Here is a 27,442-nt window from a genome sequence, read left to right on the forward strand (position 1 = left end):
GTTTGGCAGAACTAGGTTTTTAAGCCCTTTCAGAAGGCCAAGAGGATGGGGGCAGATCTCACCTTGAGGTGTACAAACTTCCAGAGGGTGGGGGCCACAGCACAAAAGGCTCTACTCCTGGACCCAGCAGGCAAAAATAGCATGTGAGTAGGGTAGGCCAATCCCATTTGGGACGAGACAGTTCCTCAGTTAGCCTGGACCCATGCCATAAAAATGTAATAACCAATACCTTGAATTCGACCCAGAAGCAAACTGGCAACTACTGCAGTTTGTGCAACAGTGGTGTTATATTAGCTATAATTAAGGGGTTCTAAAATATGTTAGTTAGATTTAAGTTACTATATCTTAATATTGTAAACTAATTAGACCAAGAAAATCAAGGAAATAGATGTATGTGAACAATGCAGGATGCTTTGCAACACCTTGAATTGGACCCAGAAGCAAACTGGCAACTAGTGCAGTTTGTGCAACAGTGGTGTTATATTAGCCATAATTAAGGGGTTCTAAAATATGTTAGTTAGATTTTAGTTACTATGTCATAATATATTAAACTAATTAGACCAAGAAAATCAAGGAAATAGATGTATGAGAACAATGCAGGATGCTTTGCATTTAAGAACAGTACCCAAATTATTAAATAAGTCATAAAACTTACAAATAGTGGTATAAATGTAGCGAAGGCAAAGGATACAATGGGTTTGTACCCAACAGTCACATAGAAAATCATCTTGGTTTCCCCTTTCTCTCTAATCTATTATGTCGTCTAGAATTATGATTGCATGGTGAGGACTACTATATGTTAGCCAATCAAGGTAGTCCAGAAAGAAGCACAACCAAACCTCTGTCATGGTTTCTTTTACTAATATGAGTCAGCGGGTTCCAAAACCCAAGAAAGCCAACATAATCAAACAGGTTATAAAACACTGTCACCCAGCTTAGATAATATTTATCTATAATATAGTGCTTTTTTTACTGTTTAAGAATTTCCTATTTATTATGGGGATGTTTTTTCAATATGCCCATGAATTATGTAAAACCTATAATTAGATATAGATATATAGATGATAGAGATAGAGATGAGGGAGGGAGGGAGGGAGGGAGAGAGACAGACAGACAGACAGACAGTGGCAAGCATGGGATGTAATGTGGCCTGTGCCTTCTACTGCATTGACAGCTATGACAAAATGTGATCCATTAACATCTCTGCTATATTTAAGTTTGTTACCCATTTTATAGTGTTGAAGTTAGATTAGAAAATTCTGAAAAATATTAAAAGACATCATCATGCTGCCTACAGTTTAATGCACAAATATCTTATAGAATTTAATAGAGCTAGACACTTTTTTATTGAATTTATGCCCTTCCTTTCCTTTCAAAGACCAAGGCAGTGTACTAAGCACTCTCCCCTCCTGTATTTCCCTACAGCTACCTCCTCAAGGCAGGTTTTCTTGAAAAAGAAGGATCAAAGTCATCCAGTACCAGAATGTAACAATGCCTCAGCGTAACAGTAATACTTTCATGGAAAACTTACAAAAAGCAGATTACACAATTTAAACGTTTATTCAGTATCTCCCTGTAATTGTACAGGACCCTTCAGCAGTAGCGCAGCAGCAGCAGCAGCAGCAGGGATGGGCAAGAGTTCAGACTAAAGAAAGTATTACAGTCTGATAATGCAATTGCCTCTTCCTTTCTATGTGCATTGTGCCATCATATGCATGCCTCAAAGGTATAGAGCTTGCAGAGTGTCATTGTTTATTATTCTGCTGAAAGCAGCAGAACACTACAGATGGAGTGTTGTCCTTAAAGTGGATTGAAGTATCAAAAACATGTTTTGAATAAACCTAAAGCTCTGTTTACTATGGATATGCAAAAATCCAGATAACCATTAGAGGGCAATATGCAGAAACTGAAAATTTCAGATCCTTGCTGACATTTAATGATTGGTAGGAGCTTTGCACCTAGATATCTTTGTCTTTCTTACTTGTCTATTTTACAATGGAATTTTGCACCTAACATGTTTGTCCTTCTTACTTGTCTATTTTACAATGGGCTGCAATTGCATAGCACCTTAAATCAAAGCCATTTGATTTTGCAGATCTTTCTTTCAGTCAGCTTAATGAGCTCTTAAACAAATAAAGGAAAATATTGGCTTCTGCAAACCTCTAGCTGCTTGGCCTGTGACATGAGAAATACAGGGCAAGACACTGGGTAATAGATCTCTGCTAATTTGAAATGAGACGTGGTGCAGAATTTGGTAGCTCTCAATAATTCTATTTTTCTAATTTTAATTAGATCCTTTGCAGTTACATGTTCTTTGATTTGGGCTCATTGATCAATGCATTTTGTTTTAATGGGTTTCATAATAATAAAACTTGGCATTAATATAGACCTTTACATTTTCAAAGTGCTGTATAAACATTCCAGTAATTAACTCCCATGAACCCCTATGATGTAGGAATTTAACTGATTTGCTGTGATCTAGTGCCAAAGGAACTGAGGCATGGCAGGTTTGAAGGATCTGAGTCACAGAGGCAGTTGTACTATAACATCATGTTCCTGTCCAAATTCAGAGCATACCATTCTATACAATTTCCTGCAGATCTCCTGGCAGTAGATGCATAATAGATGAAGGGATGAGTCTAGCTGAAATCTTAACAAGTTTCATGTGAAAGCCTTCCAACAACTGAAGCTTAGATGTCATGTTTATGTCAAAGACCTTTCTTTATGCCATAGCATTACACAATTGTTAAGTTATAGTCTGCTATTTGCATACTGAGACCCAATATCCTGTAATAATTAAGGTAACTAGACTTGGGAATGGTGAACCTAGGTTCTACTCCTCCTTTAAATCAGAAGGTGACTGGATTGAGATGTCCTTGCTATGTCATGTCTTAAAATGTAGGCAGACAGGAAGTGGGTCTTAAAAGTAAAATTCCTTTCAAGTTGAGCTTGAGTCCTGATTACTTGCTAAAGACATTGATTGCCATGTAGGATTAAAAATTGACTTGGATTATCAGAATAGGGAAATTCCAGAGTGAATGGAGCAAGTTATTAAATCACCCTATCACAAAGAATAAGTAGCTATTGCAGCATCTATTTGTTCAAGATGAAACTTGGGCAGGTAGTCATGTCCCATAAATCGTGATTTAAATGACCAATAGTGTTGAATCGTGTAACTCAAAAATTCAAATGATGAAATGCTGAAACTCAAGCCATGGATTTCAGAGTTGAGAACCAGGTCCAGGCAGCTCCCTCTGGCAAGCAAATCAGGTCTCCTTTGCCACATAAAAGAGGTAAGAATTTGCTTCTTATTTAAATGTACCTGTGGTTTTGGAATTATCCAAAATGGATGGAAAGGGTTTCCTTTCTGTGGCTGTTACACTATGCAGTTAGTAAACATGCCTGAGCAAAACTTCTTAACCAGACAAAGGAAACCAGGCTCTTATGGGAATTATTAGGATATTATACATACATACATACATACATACATACATACATATATATATATATATATATATATATATATATATATATATATATGTAGGTCTTTGGTTGTTCGGGTTTTCTCCCGCGTAAAATTGGAAGTGTCTTGGCGACGTTTCAACGAAGTCCCATTCGTCATCTTCAGGCTGGTGTTTTCAGCTTCGTGCTTTGAGCAAAAAAAAAAAGCACAAACCAGAAGCCAGACCACAGCTGCATCATTAGCCACTTTAAACCCCTCCAATCCATACATGAAGTAAACTGACACCCTCCATGAAGAGGAGGCACGACCACGAACACGAAGCCAGAAAATAGCAAGGCAGCCCAAAATCTTAAACCCCTCTGCAACTCAGACTAACCTGAGCACAACCAAACAGAACACTCCCCCAGCCAATCAGAGCACAGCCAAGCCCCTAACCATTCAGAACACACCTCCACCAATCAGAACACAGCCAAGCTCCTACCCAATCAGTTCATACCCCCACTGGCAGTTAAAAGGAATAAACAGCTAAGACCACACATTGCTGCTCAAAGCACGAAGCTGAAAACCCCAGCCTGAAGATGACGAATGGGACTTCGTCGAAACGTCGCCAAGACACTTCCAATTTTACGCGGGAGAAAACCCGAACAACCAAAGACCTATATATATATATATATATATATATATATATATCTCTGTAGACATTATTACAGCATTCAGGTCTTAATCTTAGCAGCCTACAACCATCTATTCTGTTGGATTTCTGGTACAAAATAGTGCTTTTAGCAAAGGTGCAATGCCAATTGGCATAAAAAGCATGCCTATTCTCTGTAAGATAATTCACCATAATGTAAGTATAAATCATAGAATTGTGAAATGGATTGTTTTGGCCATCAAGTCCCAACCCACAGCCTTGTGCATTAACACAAATTAAAATATCTTAAACTAATGGAGATCTGGCTTCTGTAGAGATACTTAATTCCAGTAGCATTATTGTCAGAATCTGCCAGTAACATACATTTATTCTTATATATTATGCACTCTATAAGAAAAAGCGCAGGTCTTGACCTTCTTCTATGTGAGAATTTTTCAGATTCAGATTCAGAATGCTATTGTATTCCCTCATAATTTTTTCCCAGAAGTAACCATACCCAGATGATTTAAACTCTATTCATATAGTATAACCAAAGCTTTTGTCTCCTGATTATTCACATTACCTCTCTCTTTGAATCCTTCTTAAAATGCCATTTAAGATTTATATGAAACAATTACAGTACAATGCAAGCTTAATAGTTAATTGTGCTATGACAGCCTTTATGAGTTGACATTGACTGATCTAAAATAAAACTTGGTTTAGTAGAAGATCAAACTTGGTTACATTTGAGTGGGAGACTATTAAGGCTGTAGTCTAAACTAGAATCTTGAAAAAAATCAATTTCCAAATGTTTCTTTTTTCCAAAAAAGATATGGATATGTTAATACTGTATAGTAGCAGCAATCAATTTCAATACATTGTTGTTTACAGAGTGGTAGACTTAGTAATAGTAGTAAAGTTGGAAGGGACCTTGGAGGTCATCTAGTCCAACCCCCTGCTCGGGCAGGAAACCCTACACCATTTCGGACAAATGGCTGTCCAGGCTCTTCTTAAAAACTTCCAGTGTTGGAGCATTTACTGCTTCTGGAGGCAAGCTGTTCCACTGATTAATTGTTCTCACTGTCAGGAAGTTTCTCCTTAGTTCTAGGTTGCTTCTCTCCTTGATGAGTTTCCACCCGTTGCTTCTTGTCCTGCCTTCAGGTGCTTTGGAAAATAGCTTAATTCCCTCTTCTTTATGGCAGCCCCTGAGATATTGGAATACTGCTATCATGACTTGCTGTTAGCTCAATTATAAAGTGGTCAGTGGTTTGCATTTGTCTGTCATCTCTCTACTGCTTTGAAATCCTTCTGTTTCTCATACTTCAATTAAATCTCAGGAACAAAACCCACAATATTGTCCTAGTTTGAAGTTTAACATACCAAGTGCAGGAAGCCAAGTTCTGTCTTCGAAAGAATGGTCTTTGTCTTTTAATGCAGATGGACTGCTGAATCTTGTCCTGATGGATTTGTTCTCCTATGTTGTGCCATGCATTTATGAAGTGGTTGTTTTGTTTCCCCAATATACAGATCTGCACATGGTTCACTGCATTGTACTGTATATAACATGTTGCTCAGTTTGTGTCTGGGTGTTTTATCCGTGGGATGGATAAGCTTCTGCCTTAGTGTATTCTTAGTTTTGAAGTGTGTACATTTGTTGTGTTGGCTGAAGATCCTCCTGAACATTTACAATATTCCTGCAATGTATGACTACGTTGCTTCATTTATTGTTTTCTTCTTTGTCTGTTATGGAGAAGCTCCTACTGGGTCTTTTTTTGGATTTGATGAAGATCAACTTGGATAGTTACAAGTTCTGAGGGCTTCCTTGGTGCATTTTAGTTCTTTTTCTTTCCCATCTTTGCTGGTAGGCAGGCCTTCAGTGGTGGTGTAGGTTCTGATAACTCCCATTTTGTGCTCTAGTGGGTGGTGAAAATCAAAATGTAAATATTGATCTCTGTGCGTGGGTTTTCTGTAAACTTCAGTGTTAAGGCTTCTGTCTTCCTTAATGTATACAGCACAGTCCAGGAAGTCTAGACTATTTTCCTTAACATCTTTACATGTGAATTTGATGTATCTGTCCACTGAGTTGATATGTTTGGTGAATGCTTCCAATTCCTGTGTTTTTATCTTGACCCAAGTTTTATCCACCTACCTATACCAGTGAGTGGGTGGAATTCCTGTGAAGGAGTTTAGGGCTTTGGTTTCTACCTCTTCCATATAGATATTGGTCACAATAGGGGACACAGGTGAACCCATGGCACAGCCGTGTTTTTGTCTGTAAAAACCTTCACTGTATTTAAAATAGGTAGTGGTCAGGCAGAGGTCCAGCATAGCACATATGTGGTCTAGGTTGAGATTGGTTCTATTACCTAAGGTGCAGTCTTGTAGTAGTTGTTCCTTCACTACCATGACAGTTTTAGTTGTTGGAAGTCACATCATAGAAAACCGTGGTCTCACCCAGTTTTAGTTTCCAAACCTTGCTGGCAAAGTCCTGTGAATTGTTGATGTGATGGGTGATGTTGCCAACTAGAGGAGTTAATAAGGTGGTTAGATGTTTTGCAGTGTTGTAGGTGACAGAGTTGATGCTGCTGACAATTGGTCTCAGTGGTGTTCCTTTGTGTGTTTTGGGGAATCCATATATGCATGGTGTGGCTTCCCCACGGTAAAGATGGTAGTATTGTGACTTGTTGATGGCATTGTCCTTTAGTAGTTGTTTCAAGAAATCAATGACCTTTTTCTTGTAACTGGTAGTGGGATCTCTCTTCAGAGTCACATTTGTGGCAGTGTCCTTCAGAAAATTGTTCACCTTGGCCTTGTAGTCATCTGTGTTCAGGATGACTGTGCAGCTTCCTTTATCAGCTGGCAGGATGTGATGTTTGGGTGTCTTCCTAGGGATGTCACTGCTCTCCTTTCTTGAATTGTGAGGTTCTTGGAAGAGAAGTGACATGTCTTCAAAGAAAACCATGAAGTCCAGTTGCCTTGTGAAAAAGCATCTTTGGGATAACTATGACCTGGATGACTGAGAATCTCCATAGACATTCTACTAGGAAGAAAATATTAAAGGTTTCTTCACAGTGTTAATTAAACTAATTTAGCCCACAAGCAGCCTATGACTTTAAAAAAGAATCAATGTTCATATTTAATAAAATGAGAAATGCAAACATGCCTAATATACTCTTAATCCAATAAGAACTTATTCACTTTTATGGGAATTATCCTCAAGATGAAAGTGAAGAGGGTAGTTAACACAGGAAAATCCAATTTATATCAAGTGTCCTAGAGTAGAATAAGCAAGGAATTATCATGTTTTATACCCTGCATATACTTGGTATAGACTGATCCCTCTTGGAATCTCATGTTTTAGTCTGCTTGAAAAGTTATACCTGTTTTCATGATTAAGTAATAAAGTCCAAAGAAAGTGATAGAAATATGCATTTATTTCCTCTGAAGTCATGAAGTTCAAAGTTGTCCTAAAAAGCCTTGTTTCAGTAACTCTGTCTGAAATTTGATGCTGGAAGTTTTACAGAGTAAGAGAGGGAGCAAAGAGCCAAAAAATATAGTCTTCTCTTTTTTTTTATTAAATAAAGTGATAAATATCCTGCTGATATTAAATATAATATTATATATACAGTATAATACAAAAAAAATACAGTAAAGATCAGATTATCTCAAGAATCAATTAATGGTAATGTAATGGCTTAGCTTCCCCAACCTTGTAAGTATAGCATTAAATATGGTACAAGAACTGATGAGTCATGAAGAGGATTCATAGTGAACTTCTTTAAGGAAAATAATATACCGAAAAGATATTGTGCATTGCAGAGATATATTACTCCTCTCACTCCCACTTGATTATAACATTTTTCTTTTTCTGGTTGTTGGATCAAATCTATTATTCTGTAAAAACAAATGACTCTTTTTCTGATTCTGCTCCCTGAGTTTCCTGGGAACGGGGATAAGGATTATAGAAGTAAATTTATCACTGATTAAAAATTAAGAAAATTAAGAATATGTATGTATGACTGTTCTTTATTTGTATTTCTGTAATTATGTCACTTGGTGTAATAGCAAAAAGAATCACTGCCTTGTTTAAGGGTGCAAATCTAGATCCTGACCAAGGCCTGATCTCTCTTGATTTCCTATTGAATTAACATTCAAACAGTTGATTGCTTAAGTTTCCCATAACAGAAGTAAGATCCTAAATTTCTTAGACTGCATCATTTCAATTTCAGAATGTACTGTAAATGGCTGGATGCTTCTTCAAATGAAAGAAATCATAATTGCCTGCACTGAAGATTAAAGTGACTTGTTTCTATTTTCTATAATTACATATGGACCAGCAATAATCATAAGACATCCAGATCATCAACAATGTGGAAATGATCATGATCTATGGTTCTAGATGAACTGCTGGAAAAACCCTCATGGTTATTGTAGTCATTTCAAGTAATATCTGCAATAATTCTGTGTCACAATGCAGAATTCTGTGTCATGCCATAGCGCTGTGTTGAAATAATCCCCAAAGATGGAAAATAATGGTCTCCTTGAAGCAGCCTGTAAAAACATTTTAAAATATTTTCTTCTAACTTTATTGGTAAATCATTCTGCACATTTTTTGAAGTAGGTGGTTTATTTGCATGCACATTGTTAGGCAATTTGTCTTAGAACTGTTTTAGAACAACCAAAGAGTCTTTTCTGTGAAAGTAATCCCACTAATCTTATAACAAAAATGGTATTTTTTTCCTCCTGAGTATTTTTCTGATGTTTTATGAAAAATCCATTGTTTACATGAGGTTTTGTGGACTATTTTACATGTTGACAGGAATGAAGCATATCTTGTTGTATGTAGCCATATTTGAACATTCACTCATTGAATGAAGCACTCTAGGCCCTTTTTGACAGCGACATAGAGCTAGTGTGTTACAAATTACAAATGAGGACTGAAAATATACTTAAATAAAATGGTAAACCAAAAGTTTCAAATGCAAACCATCCTACATGCATGATAATGTCTCTGCTTTTTATTTTTCCTTACCATCTTTGCCTCATTTAGTTAACTTTCAGGTATTCGTTCCAAAGAAACGTTTTTTGCAAGTCTATTCCACAGAAGTATTTGACAGTAGTAGTAATACAACACTATTGAAAAGATGGATTTTTTTGACATCAGACAGAACATTTTGAGTTGCAGCTCTCTGGTGATTTAAGTAACAGTGTGAAAGAAGAAGACCTTTAATAAAGAAAATATTAATCAATCATAAATGTGCAAAATAATGTGCATCTGGTAAAGGGCCTTTGTGCAGAAGTAGGCAATGTGAGGTTGTCATGCAGCCATCAGTACCCATTTTATCTAAGTATCTAAAAATACAGAAAATTAAAAGTATTGGAAAGATGAGGCAGCAAACCTCAAAGAGTCTAAAAATGTATTATTTTTCACTAAGTCTCGCATTTATACACAGACACAAATGAAAAATAGGTTGAATGTTTGACCTTCTGCGTCCTAATAACATAAACATTCATGTGACTAGGCATACCTCTTAGGCCCCAGGGAATCAAAAGCATTGCATACCCCTTCTCTGAGGTAGCTGCATGACCCATATTTAAAAATAAATTTCACAGTATATGGCAAACAAAAACTGAAGAATAAATTGAAACACTTCTGCCTGTTTATTTCCAAATGTGATTCAATATGCTGGTTGTTGCATATAAAGCCCTATATGGCATAGGGCAGTGATGGCGAACCTTTTAGAGACTGAGTGCCCCAAAACTGGCCCTGCCCTTGCTCCACCCCCTACCCTGCCCCTGCTCCGCTCCACTCCATTCCCACCCCGTCCCCCACCCTGCCTGCCCCCAGAGTCACTCATCGCCTCCAGGGCCCGCCGCAGATCACCCAGGCAGCCTAGCAGCGCCATGGCAGCCAAACCCTCTGCCCACGCCCCGCAGCATCAACTGTGCAGGATGGGGTGTGAGGGCAGAGTCTTGTCTACACTGACTGGCTGCCATGTCCTAGCTGCGCTGCTCTGTGTGGGCCACGCTTGGGGGCAACTCTTCTCCAGGGGGACTTCTGGTGAGGGGAGAGGCGAGGCTGGGGCAACGGCATGTGTGCCCATAGAGCGGGCTCCAAGTGCTGCCTCTGGCATGCGTGCCATAGGTTTGCCACACTGGCATAGGGTCTGCCTGTTTCCCATAACAACTGCCTGAGTGATTCAATTCTACAGGGTTGCGACCATCAATTTGATTTTGACAATGCACGGGTGTTATCCAGTGATGTCACAAAAAGGGGCCGGCTGCTAAAAGAGGCCTGATTCTTGGACAAGGACACAATCAATCACTGCATAGACCTTTGCCCGGTGCAGCAAGTGCTGAGATTATGGAGTAAAAACCGTCACCCCATTCATCAGGGACAATTCGATCAACAGCTATGTGACCGAAGAAATAGAACTGCGTCCGGTTCTTCACATGACTGGGACCTCAAGCAACCCTGGCCAACCCATGGATATTCCTTTAGCACCCGACCAATAGCTGATATATTCCAATCAACAGCTGGTGGTGGAGAAGAACAAATTCTTACAAAGAATCGAGCAGCCTCCAGGAGGTGGAGGAAAGAGGAATGATGCAGTGGGGGACTGGTGTGATTCCACACTACACCTTGAAGGAACTTCACCTCCCAAATGGAGGAATGATATTCAAGATACCAATACGAGGTTCAGGGGATCAAGCAGAGGAATTGTGGAGTGTAGCACCGCAAATAGCGGCGGAGAGGTGTCACCCATGCACAGGATTGAAGGGCACAGGATGGTAACCCGGTCACATTGAAAAAGAAAAGGGTACAAATTACCAACTTGTTCAGTGTACGAACAAGGGGGAAAAGGAAGAAGCACTAGCCCATGTAATATGCAGGCAAGCACTAGCAAAGGGGAAGAAGATAGAAGGGGTAGAACAGAGAGAGACACCCAACTTAAAGCCTAAGGTGATGGGGGGAATTAGTTGGAGCCTGAAGGGGACATGCAGTAATATCAAGGAGGAGTTAAATAGCTTACACCTTAAGACCCCTGGTAAAAAGGAGAGGATCCCGCTAAACCCGAGAATCAGAGATGAGCGAGTGAGCAAGAATGCACGAGGGAAGGACAGGAAAGAGTTAGATGTGAACGTCAAAGAAATGACAACAGTACAATCTAGCTAGCTGGGACCGGTAACACAATCTAGAAGCCAGATGCAAGCGTTAGGCAGCATTATATAGGTTGCTCCCATCAACTAGCCCCAACCCTGATGATTTCAGAAGTTTCTGATGAAAGCTTGGTTTTATTAAAAGTTTTTCCTGATTGGATTCTCCTAGAAGCACGAAGCCGAAAACACCAGCCTGAAGATGACAAATGAGACTTCGTCGAAACGTCACCAAGACACTTCCAATTTGACGCAGGAGAAAACCCGAATAACCAAAGACCTACACACACACACACACACACACACACACACACACACACACATAGGTAGATATTATACTCAGAAAGACAGTCAAAAATATACAGAAATATTAATACTTTGAGCATACAATTGCCTTTGTAGCCAGCTAGATTGATCATGCACACTTTGAAAAGGCTTTAGCTGAAACAACCTGAGATCCTTAACAGGCCTGTTTGTTTTTTCTTAATAGCTATTGTTATGTCCCGAGCCTTGCAAACGGCTCGGGGCGTTTGCAGGCGGTCCCAGGCAGGTGCAAAGCTGCCCGGGACCAGACAGGCTGTCGCCAGCGCCGTGCGCATGTGCGGGTGCTGGCGCGGGAAAAGTATCGCATTTACCCGGGAAATGTCTATATAAGAAGCTGGGAGGTTTTGGGAGCTGCTGAAGCCATCTACTTGTGAGCTGAACACAGAATAAAGAAAACTGAGAACTACAACTGCTTCTCGTGTCTGCTTTTCACCAAGGATTCAACACTGGCGACGAAGGTGGGATTGCCTTACATCACCTGGAAAGGAAGAAGTGTAAGCTTACCCAAGTGAGTCCTGAGCGGCGGAACGGTGTTGACTCGGCAGCTACTCGCCAATCCAGTACGCATGTGGGGGTAGGCTGGCTGATAGACCCGTCTCCTGAAGATGGCAAAGGTTGGAAGGCTTTCGGAGTTCGACGTCTCACATCCAGAGCGGTGGGAGTCCTACGTAGCCAGGGCGGAGAACTACTTCAAGGCAAACCAAGTGAGAGAAGAGAGCTTGAAGGCTGCCACCCTGCTTTGTGTTTGCGGTCAAGACGCTTTCGAAATCGCAGAAAACCTTGCAGCACCTGTTCCAGTAGAGTCTGTTAGCTACGCAGATCTAAAGAAGCTACTGAAGGAGCACTTCCAGCCTAAGATGTCCGTCATCGCATGGCGCCATACCTTCGAGCAGAGGGATCAATGATCCGGAGCCAAAGAATACATCGCCGCATTGAGGAAGGCCGCCAAGCACTGCAAGTTCAAGGACCTTGAAGAACGACTGAGGGACCGATTCGTGTGCGGCTTAAGGCATCGAGATCTACAACAGAGGCTTTTCGCCAAAGAAGAACTGTCCTTCCAAGATGCCTTAAGAGAGGTCACTGCAGAAGAAGCAGCAGGCGACGCCGTCAAGAACATGCGGCCGATCAGGAACAGTCCAGATGTTGCATCCGTGCACCAGGAAGACGTCCAAGGAAACTCTGAGGAGGATCCGGATGAGGAAGTCGACCGTCTCCACCCCACGAAGGAAGGAAAGCAGAAGGGAAGCTCTTCAGCTCCACTCAAGTGCATCGGCTGTGGAGGTCGCCACAGGAGAACCGACTGCAAGTTCCGCTCCGCTACCTGCCGGGCATTCGGCAAACAAGGACACATTGCAGCTGTGTGTCTGGGCCGACGAAAGGTACAACCTCAGGAAGAACTGCGCCTGAAAGGTACCAGGGTCCCCAGCCAGAATAGGGTAGGTTTTTGCACTTCGCGAAGAAGCATCTTCAGGACAGGCACACACAAGCCCATCAAGAAAAAGCTGTCACTCAAGGTGAAGCTACAAGGGGGTCCATTAACTATGGAACTAGACACAGGGTCTGCCCTTTCAATCATCTCCTTGCATACATTTAGGAAGATTTGTTCCGGTAGTGGAACTCAGGCCAAGTTAAGGCCTTCTGCCATTGTGTTAACAGATTTTCAAAATTCAAGAGTGTGTGTTAAGGGGGAGGCCACCCTTAACGTGCAATACAAGAGTTTTGAAGGTCCACTAGACTTATTAGTAGTAGGGGGTGAACAAACGAGTCTCATAGGACTCGATTGGTTTGAGGCCCTGGGGATACACGTCACAGGACTCAACAGCTTACAAGCACTCGACCTACAGGAAGTCTGCAAAGAATTTGCAGATGTTTTCAGCCCCCAGCTGGGCACATTCAAAGGACCCCCTGTGTCCTTAAAGCTAGACCCCACTGTCATTCCCATTAGAATTAAAGCAAGAAGGGTCCCTTTTGCTTTAAAGAGTAAAATTGACACTAAGTTAGACAAACTGATCCAACAGGGAATTCTAGAACCTGTTGATTCCAGTCCTTGGGAGACCCCCATTGTCACGCCTCTAAAGGCAAATGGGGACATTCGCATTTGTGCTGACTACAAATGCACTCTGAATAAGGCATTGCAGCAACATGCCTATCCTGTTCCTGTGGTCAGTCATATTCTGGCCTACCTCAAGGGGGGACGCTTTTTGCAAAGCTTGACCTAGCTCAAGCGTATCAACAGCTGCCTGTTGATGATGATGCTGCTATAGCTCAGACTATTGTGACCCACAGAGGAGCCTTTAAGGTAAAAAGGCTACAGTTTGGAGTGAATGTCGCTCCTGGGATTTTCCAAAGCGTAATGGAAAACACACTACGGGGCATACCGGGGGTTTTCCCCTACTTTGATGATGTCTTAATTGCAGGAGACTCCACACACATTCTAGCTGAAAGGCTAAGGGCTGTTCTGTTAAGATTCAGGAAAACAGGCCTCAAGCTCAAAAAAGACAAATGCAAGATTGGGGTGCCTTCTACTGAATTTTTGGGGTTCAAAATTGACGCTGCTGGGATTCACCCTGCTGAATCCAAACTAACTGCTATTTTAGAAGCACCTAGGCCAAAGTCTAAGGCCGAACTTCAGGCCTTCCTGGGCCTCCTGAATTTCTACAATTCCTTCCTTCCACCTAAAGCCAGTGTGGCTGAGCCTCTTCACAGGCTACTAGACAAGCAAGCAGTGTGGCACTGGTCACAAACACATGAGGCTTGTTTTAACAAAGTCAAGGCCTTGCTCACGTCTAACAGTGTACATGCGCTTCCTGTGTGCATCGCTTGTGATGCGTCCCCTTACGGGGTAGGAGCTGTCCTGAGCCACCTCAGGTCTGATGGAACTCAAGTTCCTGTTGCTATTACTCCAGAACACTGTCTTCTGCTGATCGCAACTACGCTCAGATAGACAGGGAGGCTCTGGCTGTTGTTGCTGGAATTAAAAAATTCCATGATTTCTTGTATGGCAGGCATTTCACGGTCTTCACTGACCATAAGACTCTGCTGGGACTGTTTACCACACGTAAACAAACTCCCCAAATCATTTCCCCTAGAATGCTTAGGTGGTCTATTTTTCTGTCTGCATATGATTTTTCCTTACTCCACAAGCCTGGGAAAGAAATGGGCCATGCTGATGGCCTCAGTAGATTTCCCCTGCCAGTAGTAGAAGCTGACCCTGCGCCAGCTGTCAACATTCTATCAATCCAAGCCTTGCCCGAGCTCCCTCTTTGTGCCAGGGAGGTTGCCGCTGAAACAGGTACAGATCACACACTTTCACGTGTCCGTTCCTGGGTTTTGTCCGGTTGGCCTGAGCATTGCCCTAGTCCTGAGTTTCAGAGTTTCTGGTCCAAAAGGAACGAGCTGTCCCTTTCTCAGGGTTGTCTGCTTTGGGGAAACAGAGTTGTCATTCCCACCTCAATGAGGACTAGGGTCTTAGAATCCCTCCACGAGAGTCATCCTGGCATTGTTTGTATGAAGGCTCTTGCGCGCAGCCACTTGTGGTGGCCTGTTTTAGATAAAGATATTGAGGCTAAGGTGCATGCATGCCACCTGTGCCAACAATCTCGCCCAGAGATACCCCAAGCTCCCGTGCATAGATGGGAGGAAACACAGTCCCCATGGTCTAGGGTGCACATTGACTACGCTGGGCCCTTTCAGGGCCAGTTCTTCTTGGTCCTTGTTGACAGCCATTCAAAATGGCTTGAGGTTGTACCTGTCTCATCCACCACCACTGCAAAGACTATTCAGGTACTGAAGGGGATTTTTGCTGCACACGGGCTTCCAGATGTCATTGTGTCTGACAACGGCCCTCAATTCACTTCCTCCGAATTCCAAGCTTTCTTACAGGCTAACATGATTCGTCATGCCATGTCTGCACCCTTCCACCCGTCCACCAACGGTATGGCTGAACCTATGGTGCGCATCACGAAGGACACATTGAAAAGACTCACCTACGGGGACTGGCATCACAGGTTGGCTGACTTTCTCCTTTCTTATCTCACCACACCGTCCACTTCTACAGGGAGAAGCCCAGCTGAACTTCGTTGGGGGCGTCAACTTACTACTAAACTTGACCGGTTGCATCCGGACAGACTGCCTTCATCTACCTCACATCCTAGGGCACCTAGACAACTACTTGTGGGTGCCCCGGTTTGGGCTCGCAATTACGGGCCTGGTCATACATGGGTCCCCGCTTCTATTTCCAAGGTCACAGGTCCTCTCTCCTACGAGGTAGCCCTGGACAACGGTCGTGTCCTGCGCCGGCACATCGACCAACTTCGCCCTAGGCGGGACCTGTCAGATGAGACTCCTGGGTCTTTTCCAGGGGGGGAGGGGGACCCTTTGGAGCAAAGGGAAGGGCACGAGTTGCTGCCCATCTCCACTGATGGAGCCACTGACGGCCCATTTCAAGCTTCCGCAAGTGCTCCGAAAAGGAATTCATGGAGCTTACCCACACAACAGGCACTCATGCCTACTCCAGCCAGGGAGTCACCCCGGGGACATACTCACTTTCCACACACATCACACAACACTCCAGTCACGGAGGATACCCGGGAGCATCCCAACAAATCATTCCCCGCAAGAGAGTTGGCACACAATCCCCAGAGTTGGCCTGACCTTACCCCTAATCCTACAGGGGGTCAAACTTACAGGGAGGTGGTCGAGGAACCAAGTCCAGACCGCAACACCTCTAGCCCAAATCAGGGAGTAACTGAGTTTTGGGAAGGTACAGAGACCCACACGAGCCCGGACACAGAACGGGGCTTAGGGATTGGACAGCCTCCTGACAGGTCTTGGACGGACCTAGGAGGTTCTATAGAGACGCCCAGCAGTAGCTATCACTTCAAGGGGCCCGAGGGCCTACAGCTAGGCGGGTCAACCAGGTCACCAAGTGACAGGAGCCCTGGCCTGACGAGCCCGGTGGGCAAGCAAGCAGGCCAGGCATTGGGGCAAAGTCCTTGGAAGGCACCAAGGCATGATAAGGGGAACAGGCTCTTGTCACCCCTCAGTCAGGGAACACCTGTCAGAAACCCAGAGCTGAGAAGGTCACAGAGAGCAAGGAAGTCTCCTAAATACTTAGAGGATTACACAACATTGCTGGCTAAACAAAAGCCAGGTAACGGTAGGAGCACTGAGAAGCAGAACACTGTATAAAATAATGATTATATGTTGGTAGTAGTTTTAGCCCAGGGGAAAGGGGTGTTATGTCCCGAGCCTTGCAAACGGCTCGGGGCGTTTGCAGGCGGTCCCGGGCAGGTGCAAAGCTGCCCGGAACCAGACAGGCTGTCGCCAGCGCCGTGCGCATGCGCGGGTGCTGGCGCGGGAAAAGTATCGCATTTACCCGGGAAATGTCTATATAAGAAGCTGGGAGGTTTTGGGAGCTGCTGAAGCCATCTACTTGTGAGCTGAACACAGAATAAAGAAAACTGAGAACTACAACTGCTTCTCGTGTCTGCTTTTCGCCAAGGACTCAACAGCTATGATATATGTCTTGCTTTGACTGGTTGGGAGAAATCTATTCAAGTATAAAAATCTATACTGAATAATATTTAAAGGCAAACTCAGCCTTTTCTCATTGTGTGCCTTTTCATCCTTCTTTTGAAATGGTGTGAGGCAGGAATTCAGAGTCAGAATGTTAGTTGCTTTTTGTCTCTGGTCTATTTGACCTTTGCAAAAAGAATTGTGAAGCTGGCAGACAGTTAATTACCCCCTATCCTCAGCTGCCAGGCCTACCAATGGTAATACTGTTCCCACTTTTTAAATATTGGTCTTCTGACTCAAAAAGCTTTCACGCATCTTAATTAGAATTGGGTTGCATTACACAATCATTTTCAACATTTATTCAAAATGTAGGAGGAAACATTTCCTTTCTGAAAAATGTGCTACAAAAGAACGGTGTGACAATACAAAATGGGCTGAAAGCTGCTCTAAAAGGAACAATTGTTATAAACTATCAATTATTGGCTTGGAAGCAATGTTCATAAATATCATTTGTGCTATAGTAGAAAATTATAGGAACCCTTCCCTGTAATGATTAAAGCTAGAGTTTTGCATATGATAAAACTTTTTTAATTTGTGGAATATGTCTGGAACCCCAGGTCACAACAAACCCCATACCATAAATTTCAGACCTCAGTGGCTGATTCAGACAATACCCTACACCGACAACACACAAAGTCCCCCATAGTCTATTTAAGTTTATATACTCTATATAAACCCAGTTTAAAGATTTCAGCTGAAGCAAGTTAAGATGTTTTCCAAATGTGGATACTCTTTCATTTTCTTTTCTTTTTCCACTGAGAAAGGTTTATTGTTTCTGAGATTATAATTATAGATTTTAGTATAGATTTCTTTCTCTAGTAAGAAAGGCTTATTGCTTTTAAGATTAAAAATATAGATTTCAAATACCCAAAGAAAGCATGCTGGTACAATAGTATAAACAGAACATTATAAACAATTAAATGTATAATATGCATGTAAGCATAAAAACATATGGTATACATTGATTATAGTAGTATATATAGATTTTCCTTTTTAATTACAGTTCCTATTTATAGTACTATTGAATTGGAAAGGGTCACTGAGCACATCCACTGTTCCATGAAGGAATCAGATTAAAGTATCATTGACATATTTTAAATGTTATTAAAATATAGTGCCTAAAAATAGAGAATAGGCAATGAACATCTTATTATATAGTTCAAAAATATGTGCTGCTGATGTACTAAGTCTTGTTTTGATGACTGAATAGAGCTGCTCTGTCTTTGATCTGGAGATGTCCATGTATAGTATTATCGTTAGGTTGTTGAAAAAAATATTTGCAATTAGCATTGAATTTTCTTGGCAAAGCTCTATTAATCTGTTTCCTGCTTTGTTTCATGCACTGAGGTCAGCTTTTCTCATTATTGTAGAAACTATTTTGCTTCCAATTTTTATCATACCAAGCTCCTATAATTAGTGTGACATCTTGTGTGTGTATGTGTGGGGGAGTTATGTCAACAAACCCTACAATATTTTAGTTGATATAATGAATGCACAAAAATATTTTCAAATATACATTTTATGAAATTAATCCCTTAAAAATTAAAGTATAAATATATGCTGGGCTAGCGCATTTCAAAATTTAAGTTTTACCCTACCCTTAAAATAATGCATCTTTAACAAATAGGAAGGTAATCTGAATAGCAGTCATTGAAATAATGAATACCAGTGAAATTCATGAAAATGAGAAGACTTCAAGTTTTATGTTTCTTCTGACACTCCCAAATCTCACCTCCATATAACAAAGTGGACAGATATATTTGCTTAGTATAACAAACATTCATACTTCACAAGAGACCATATATTTCTACCAGCATTTGTACAATTTAAAATTATTTTAAATTGTAATTGTTTTCTGTTTTAGAAGAGGGACATATTGACTTCTACCCTTTCCTTGGCTTTGATTAATTGAGGCTTTCGAATAATGTTTTTAGAGAAGACAAAAGGAATAGACTAGGTTATCATTTTTAGTTTAATTTCCATACCACGTTATTTACTAATAGTAATGCCAATACTAGTTAATTTGGACACATTTTGGCCAATACACACAAGTATAAACAAAGCTGAATTTTCCCCATATCTAATGAAAACTAGGATTTATTTCTCCTTCACAAGTCATCAAACCATTACTTATACCCAACAATTAAGAAATGTCTACAGTATGCTACGATAGACAGGATACAAAAAAGAAGTACCTGAACAACTTTTTTTTAAATAACTATATTCCATCTATGTCATAGATTTTATAGACACATTAATATTTGCAATAGGGATTCTGATTTACATAACTGTTGTATTTGTTAAGATAATAACCTCCAGTTTTGGGGGGTAGATTTTGTAATGAAGATTGGAAATGTTATTTTATCCTGCATTTGATATTTAATAAATTTCATTAGACCACTTGACTTGTATGTATCTCGTTGCATTCCTTTGTGTGTATTTTGTTATATTGCACAATATCAGAAATACTGATAAATTCGATACTTGGAAAGTGCGATTTAGAAATCGCTGCAAAGCTAATGGATCATATGGATATTTTTTGAGCCACTAATAGCTATTTCTTGCTGAAATGGTCATTGGCTAGTTATATACAACAGTCATTTTCTCACATACATACATTTACATATAAATGGGAAAAGACCATGACTATAAAAGTCCTAAATTAGACTTAGATATTCTTCTTAATTTTAATTTATGGAAAAGTTCATTATTTTGTATTATATTGCTTTGGGCAAATTAAAATGGTCTAGATAAGCACTTGTCTTAATTGTCTAATTTGATTTTCATTAGTTTTCCCTTGGGCCTCACACCATGTCTTATTTGATGCCTTACCTAACACAATTCTCCTTCCTTAGCCATAGTCAGTCATGGATAAATAAACAATTTTGTACCCAGGATCCAGAAATTCATCTGCATAATTTTTGGTTCCTTCTGATAGAAATACTGTTACAAATTCTTATGAAAATAATACACATTTTGTTCCTATAATTTTCAGAAGAAAGATTTTCTGAATGAATAAACTTGCCATAGATGTCAATAGCAATAACTTTATGATCTGGTAATAAACTTGGATAATAAACACCCCGAAATTTGTTTTGTTAATTTCTGTGTTGAATTCCAAGTATTATACACTTATTAGACAATGACCAAAATGCTTGTTTAATGAAAATATTGTGTATGCATGTTTTGAAGGAACATATAAAATTCATAGATAATGAATTTTATACACTTTAGAGCAGCGGTTCTCAACCTATGGGTCGCGACACCATTTGGGGTCGATCGACCATTTTTCGGGGGTTGCCAAAGAAGGCGATCTGCCATTTTCTCCCCTCAGGGGGTGGCGCCGCGCATGTGCACCGTGCATAGGGCCGCCGCCGCACATGCGCACCGCGCATGGGGGCAGTGCCACGCATGCATGCCGTGCATGGGGGCAGTGCCGCGCATGCGTGCCGCGCGTGGGGGGTGCCGCGTGTGGGGGTGCGCATGGGGGCGGGCCGCCCATCGCGCCGCGTGTGGGGTCAGTGCCGCGCAGGCATGCTGCGCATGGGGGCAGCACCATGAACGTGTGCCACGCGTGGGGGGCGCCGTGCATGGGGGCGGGTCGCACATGCGCACCGTGCATGTGCGCCCCCGCCCCATGTGCGCGGGGGCGCGCATGCGCAGAATGTTTGTGTGACGTCACACAAACGTTGAAAACCACTGCTTTAGAGACTATATGGTGTATCTTGGGTATGTATATGCATTTAAAACATTTTAATATTGCTTTTCTATTAAGTTTCACACAAGTTTACAATAACTAAATATAATTTAATTGATACAAGGCAAATTATAAGCAGTCATGGCAGAACTAAAAAGATAGTGCTTATACCAGGAAAGCTGTTTAAGTATATAGACGATATCAGTAGAGTCACTGTTAAATATTCTGAAGGAATGTGTAAAGCTGCCAATTATTAAGAATCACTTTCCATTGCTACCCGTTTTTATGCACCTGGCAAGAATACCTAGAGAAGAGCTAGCTAATGAAGACTTTCATATTTCAGCAAGTATATGTAGAAGATAACATAGTATTTATTTGTTAATATCTTTCTACCAAACAGTGCTCAACATAATCACAAACAGATAAATAGAAAACACATAAGAAAATAAATCAATGGAACTAATAAAAATAACAATCAATGGATCAAACTGCCACATATATTATAGCAAGAGCATCCATCCATCCATCCATCCATCCATCTTAAAACATCTCCGCTCCAGATGGAGAAGTTACCAAGAGCAGTGCTACAAGAACCTTCCATAATAATGATCTCTTCATATTGGGTCATCAGTAAGAAGACTCTATCTTGAGTTTAAACATTCATAGGACAAAAAGATGGGATTCTCTAACACATCTGAGAATACAGGTGAATTTGTATGAAACAATATAGTCTTTCAGTCACACTGCCCCTTATCTAGTAACATACACTGTACTGACTACATGGCTTTTTAACCAAACAAAAATATCAAAACATAAATTTTCCCAGAATACGAATTGATCTTTTTCAAATTACTTTTGTTTCTTTCTGTTAGGTTACATTTTTCTATTCATAAGATGCTTAGAATGTTTTATGGTGTAGAGCTTTACTTTTACTACACTATTGCCATATAGTTTAAGTAGTCCCCTGTAATTTCTTTCTGCTTCATATTTATATATATATCCACTTATAAAGCAAAAACTAAGTCCAATTCCAAGACCTCAAATTTGTGATTAATAAAAATTATGCTATAAATTGGGTAAAGAGTTGAAATATTTCTGCCTTCATTTTTTTTCTCCCTGACTAAATCAGAGTGGAATGGAAATGGTTATCCAGACTGATTTATTACAGATTTCAAGCTTTCATTTTTTTGAACAGCTCATACAACAATACAATCCTCAAAGCTGGGATTTTCATAAATATCTTCAATTTTGACATACACATAACGAACTGTGCCTAGGTGAGAAAATAAAAGCTCACAACAGCAGGGCAAGCAAAAGGGCAAATTGCTATTCTCTGTGTAGCTCAAATGGTGTTCAGATAGGTAAGGTTGGAACACATAAAAGAATGTAAGAAACAGTTTTTCAGAAATCCAGAACCAAAAAAAGGTATTGATTGTCAGATGTATACCGATATCCACACATCAGAAAGGCCCCATTATTACTGAGTGATTTTCTGCTGAAAATAATCAACTGCTTTTTCTTATACTTTGGTAATCATCACAAAAATAAATGTTACCAGTTTCAGTCCCTAGGAGGTAAGTCAGCACACATAGAGTTTGTTTTGTTCAGTTGCTCAGACTCGTGCTTTGTGTGAAAGCACAACTGTGAACATTTATGGAAAGAGAAAGAAAGGAAAAGAAAATACTCAGAGAGTTCTACCCACAAAAGAAAAAAAGGAAAACACATTAGCAAGAAGCATTTTAAGGCATTTGAAATGCAGTTCAGTTGCTCCTTGGCACAAATAAAGAAAAATCTGTATTGCAGACAGCACTGATGCTTCTGAAGTTGCTTGTTAGTGCAGGAATTCAGCAGTTTTTTTCTCCTTTTAATTCTTATTTAATTTGATGAAGCAGAACATGCTTCAGAAATTTCTTGAAAGGAAATGAGAATTTTGCTTGAAAAGTGGTATTCTTGCAAGATGGTTATGGGGTCCGTGTGTGTGTGTGTGTGTGTGTGTGTGTGTGTGTGTGTGTGAGAGAGAGAGAGAGAGAGAGAGAGAGAGAGAGAGAGAGAGAGAGAGAGAGAGAGAGAGAGAGAGAGAGAGTATCTGATCCTTTATTTCACAATCATTTCTAAAATCAGGCTGCAGACCTTCTTGCAACTTTTCTTTCATTAGTAGCACCTACCATATCTAAAGGTGACTCCTGCCCTTGAAAAATTATTGGAGAATCTCTTCATTCCCCAAAGAAGCAGGAGAAGTTGTCTATTCAATTTCTATTTCTATAAATTGGGTGGAGAATTTTGTAAGGCCATTTGTGCCCACCTCTGCTCCTTAGTATCTCTATCTGAGTTTCTGACTATTTAATAGTGTTCAGCCAAGCAGCAAATATAATCCATTTGAAGATAACAAACAATATGTCATGATAATATTTTAAATTTAAATTCTTGGAATTTAAAATAGATATACAGGAGTTATGGTGGTGCAGTGGTTAGAATGCAGAATTGCAGGCTAACTCTACCCACTGCCATGAGTTTGATCTTGACCTGCTCAAGGTTGACTCAGCCTATTATCCTTTTGAGGTCAGTAAAATGAGGATACACGTTGTTGGAGGCAATAAAGTGATATTTGTAAACTGTTCAGAGAGTGCTTTAAATATATATATGCATAGTGTGTGTGTGTGTGTCTGTGTGTGTGTGTGTGTGTGTCTGTGTGTACATATATACATACTATGAAGCGGTATATAAGTGTAAGTGCTATTGCTATTGCTACATAATAGGGAGTTTGCTTTATTAAGGCTGTCAATACGGTAAGAAAGTGAATGTTGTTATATTGTACATTCTCATGCAATAAAAGGCTTTTTCTGTAGAATATTAGGATAACACACAAAGCTGTCTTGTGAAATTTATCTGCTTGCAATAATCATGTAATATTCTATACTATTCAATACAGTGTACATTATGGTAACTATCTCATTTCTCAAGGAAGACATTTCAGGGGTCTTAAAATAAGCCTCCTCCAGGAGAAGGGGAAGGAAGAGGGAGAGGAAAAGTTAGAGAGAAGATGGATGTCTAGCCCCTATGTCTTAGTTCTCCAATTTTGGAGCTCTGATAGAAGCTCAATAGGGACAGATCAAGAGGTATGTTATGATTAGATCACCTCTATATTATGGATCTATTCCATACCCGGTCTTTGTGATCTTTCAGTCCAATGGTCTCCTGTTCTTGGAGCTGGAATACATAGATCCTCTACTGGGAATACTCTTGAGTCATGGTCTGAGATCAAATGTAAATATCATTAAGCAGTTTTTGGGAAAAAGAACTGCGAGGATGGGTTTTATTTCTGCTTCCTTCTCCCACTCTGCTCTGTTTTGCAGAGTCACAGCTTCATTGCTGGATTACACATGGGTAATTTAAGAGGCATATATTGTATGCAAATAAGATATAATGGTCCTGTTTTCACTGATTCAGAATCCCATCTCTCTGGCAAATTTTGAATGATGTCAGAAATCTGGAACATCTGCTGGATTATGTTCACTCAGCCAATTAGAAGAAGAAGGAATCAGTTAATGCATTGGGGTAAGATGCTACTTTCAGATAATGTTGAACTGGCAAATTTCAGACCACAATGAATATTTTAGTTCACTCTCAGGGAATCTCAGTTTTTCTCAGTAACAGTTTACTGAAGTCAGCAGTGAGAATTAGCTCCTTATTCACTGCTCAAATTCAATGCAGATAATCCTGAGAATAAACTTGACATAATTGTTCTATTATTTTTCATTTCTCCTTATTCAATTTGCTTTTAATATATTATTTATGAATACATCATGCTGGAAATACACACATAAACACATATATCTATATGTACAATTTATTTATTGAACTTAAAATCTTTTAAAAATATATCCCTACAGCAGGGGTGTCAAACTGGTGGCCTGCGGGCCAGATGCGTCACATGCAGGCCACGCCCACTCCAGCTCCACAAAGGCAAAAAACTTGCAATATATCACGATATATCATGTGACGTGATCAAGTTTGACACCCGTGCCCTACAGTCTATATGGTCACTTATAATCCAGTTGTGTAATTTAAATACAGTACGATAGTTAAGCAAATCCTGGTCCGTAACGAATACAACTTTACAACTTTGCAACCTGAAAAATTGCATTCATATATTTATAAAACAAATATATAAGCCTCCCAGTGGCTCTGAGTAATAATAATAATAGTAGTAGTAGTAATAGTAGTAATAATAGTAATAATAATAATAATAAAGTTGGAAGGGACCTTGGAGGTCATCTAGTCCAACCCTCTGCTCAGGCAGGAAACCCTATACCATTTCAGACAAATGGCTGTTAAGTCTTTTCTTAAAGACTTCCAGTGTTGGAGCAAGTTAAAAATATAAATAATGTACAAGTTAAAAATATAAATAAAATCCAAAAGCTAAAATAAGGAGATAATCTGAAGACTCTCAGCATGTTAACAGAATTTCCACTGAAAGCACATAATTCCCTAATCCTTAGAAACAGCTAAGACCTATTTTATGAATGACATGGTTGGGTCAACCTGAACCTCTAGCATGAATAAACAAGATGATACCTCCTGCCTACCAGCCATTTGGAAACCTGCCCTTATTGACAAACGAGTCCCTAACACAAAGAATGACACCAGACCCACACTCACGAAAACCACACAGGATGTCACCACCACACATCCACGCAAAAAGCAAAACCAAACCCACACTGATGATGAGGCATGACCACAAACCAGAAGCCAGACCACAACTGCATCATTAGCCACTTTAAACCCCTCGAATCCATACATGAAGCAAACTGACACCCACCATGAAGATGAGGCACAACCACGAACGCGAAGCCAAACAACAGCAATGTAGCTCACCATCTCACATCCCCCTGCAACTCAGACTAACCTGAGCACAACAAAGCCCCCACCCAAACAGAACACTACCCCATCCAATCAGAGCACAGCCAACCCCCCCATCCAATCAGCACAGCTAAGCCCCTAACCAATCAGAACACATCTCCACCCAATCAGAACACAGCCAAGCTCCCACCCAATCAGTTCATACCCCCACTGGCAGTTAAAAGGAAGAAACAGCTACGACCACACATTGTTCCTAGAAGCACGAAGCTGAAAACACCAGCTTGAAGATGACGAATGGGACTTCATCGAAATGTCGCCAAGACACTTCCAATTTTATGTGGGAAAAAAACCGAATAACCAAAGACTATATATATATATATATATATATATATATATATATATATATATATATATGTCTTTGGTTATTAAACTTTTTTAATAACGTGGTGTTCACGTTTTTATTGGTTTTATATATATATATATAAATATAAATATATATAAAACCAATAAAAATGTGAACACCAGGAATATAATAAACTAAAAAAGTTTAATACCATCATCGATCACAAAGCTTTCGTCAGATACTTCTGACATCGTCAGGGTTAATGCTGGTCTTTGGGAGAGTGCTTTTATAGGTGAGTCGTCATTTGCACATGGCTCCTAGATCTTGTCATAGGTCCTAATTGATTTGACTGCGTTCTAATTGTGGCTTCCATACTGATGACTCCTCTTTTCTTGCTTCTACTGCTTGTGGGTGTGTCATTATTTCCTTCTACCTCCCACGATCCTGGATTAGGAAGGTTCCTTTCCACCTTCCTCCTTCCTCTGCTCCTTACTTACTCCCCAATTGCCATCTTACATACATACATACATACATACATACATACTCCCTACCCCATTCTATTCTGGGCAAATATATCTTCCAAGGCCAGACCCATTTTCCATTTTGACTAACAGGAGTGACTGAAAATGCAGTTCAGGTCCAGAAAGCACACAATTGGAATACCATATAAATCTGCAAAGAAGTTCTCCAGCCCCACCCTAGCTGCCATCTGTTTTTGAGATCAACCTGGGAGTCCAGAAAGGTCCCAAATTATGCGCGAGTTTTGTCCAGGCGAATGTTCCTCATTCAGAATTAAAGATGGAAAAGCCATGATACTGGAGGAACCAGAAACACACAGCTAATGAATAATTATACAAAATAATAAGTCAAGGGAAATACTCTCATCAAGAGTTGAATTGAAGTTTGTTCCTCCCTATCTAGAATCTATTCGCCTTCGGGCCTTGGGACAAAACTTCAGTAGCATCATTTGCTTGGTCTAGGGTTGAGATATAGATATACAGCTGTATTATCATCTGCTTATTTATGATATCTGACAATCTGAGTCCCATTGTCTTTAGCACTGGCTTATTTGCTCAAATAAACATTTATCTTATTGTTAAAATTTGTGAACAGATTATATATATGAACAACACAGCACTTATATGATATTAGATTTTTAAATATAATGCTTATAGAACTTATATGTATTTCATATGGCATACCTTTCCTAGAGATATTTAAAGAGAATCACAAGCATCTTGAAATAAATAACTTATCTAACTGATCAAATATTTATAGTGCTTCTCTACAATTGGGATTCTAACAGTATTTTGCGACATATTGGCAAGCACATCAGAGTGATGAATCCAGATGTGAATATACAACATTTTAATACATTAATATAGTCCA

The 27,442-nt window shown here is 40.2% G+C and overlaps 1 pseudogene; it reads right to left on the minus strand.

Moving 5' to 3' along the window:
• LOC120308841 overlaps window positions 1-26,304 on the minus strand; it is a 68,731-nt pseudogene extending 42,427 nt beyond the window's left edge.
• Between the last annotated feature and the right edge of the window lie 1,138 nt (window positions 26,305-27,442).

The sequence above is a fragment of the Crotalus tigris genome, unplaced genomic scaffold (genome assembly GCF_016545835.1).
Source record: "Crotalus tigris isolate CLP2741 ecotype Arizona unplaced genomic scaffold, ASM1654583v1 scf7180000017952.28453644438:3035480, whole genome shotgun sequence".
Lineage (NCBI taxonomy): Eukaryota > Metazoa > Chordata > Lepidosauria > Squamata > Viperidae > Crotalus > Crotalus tigris.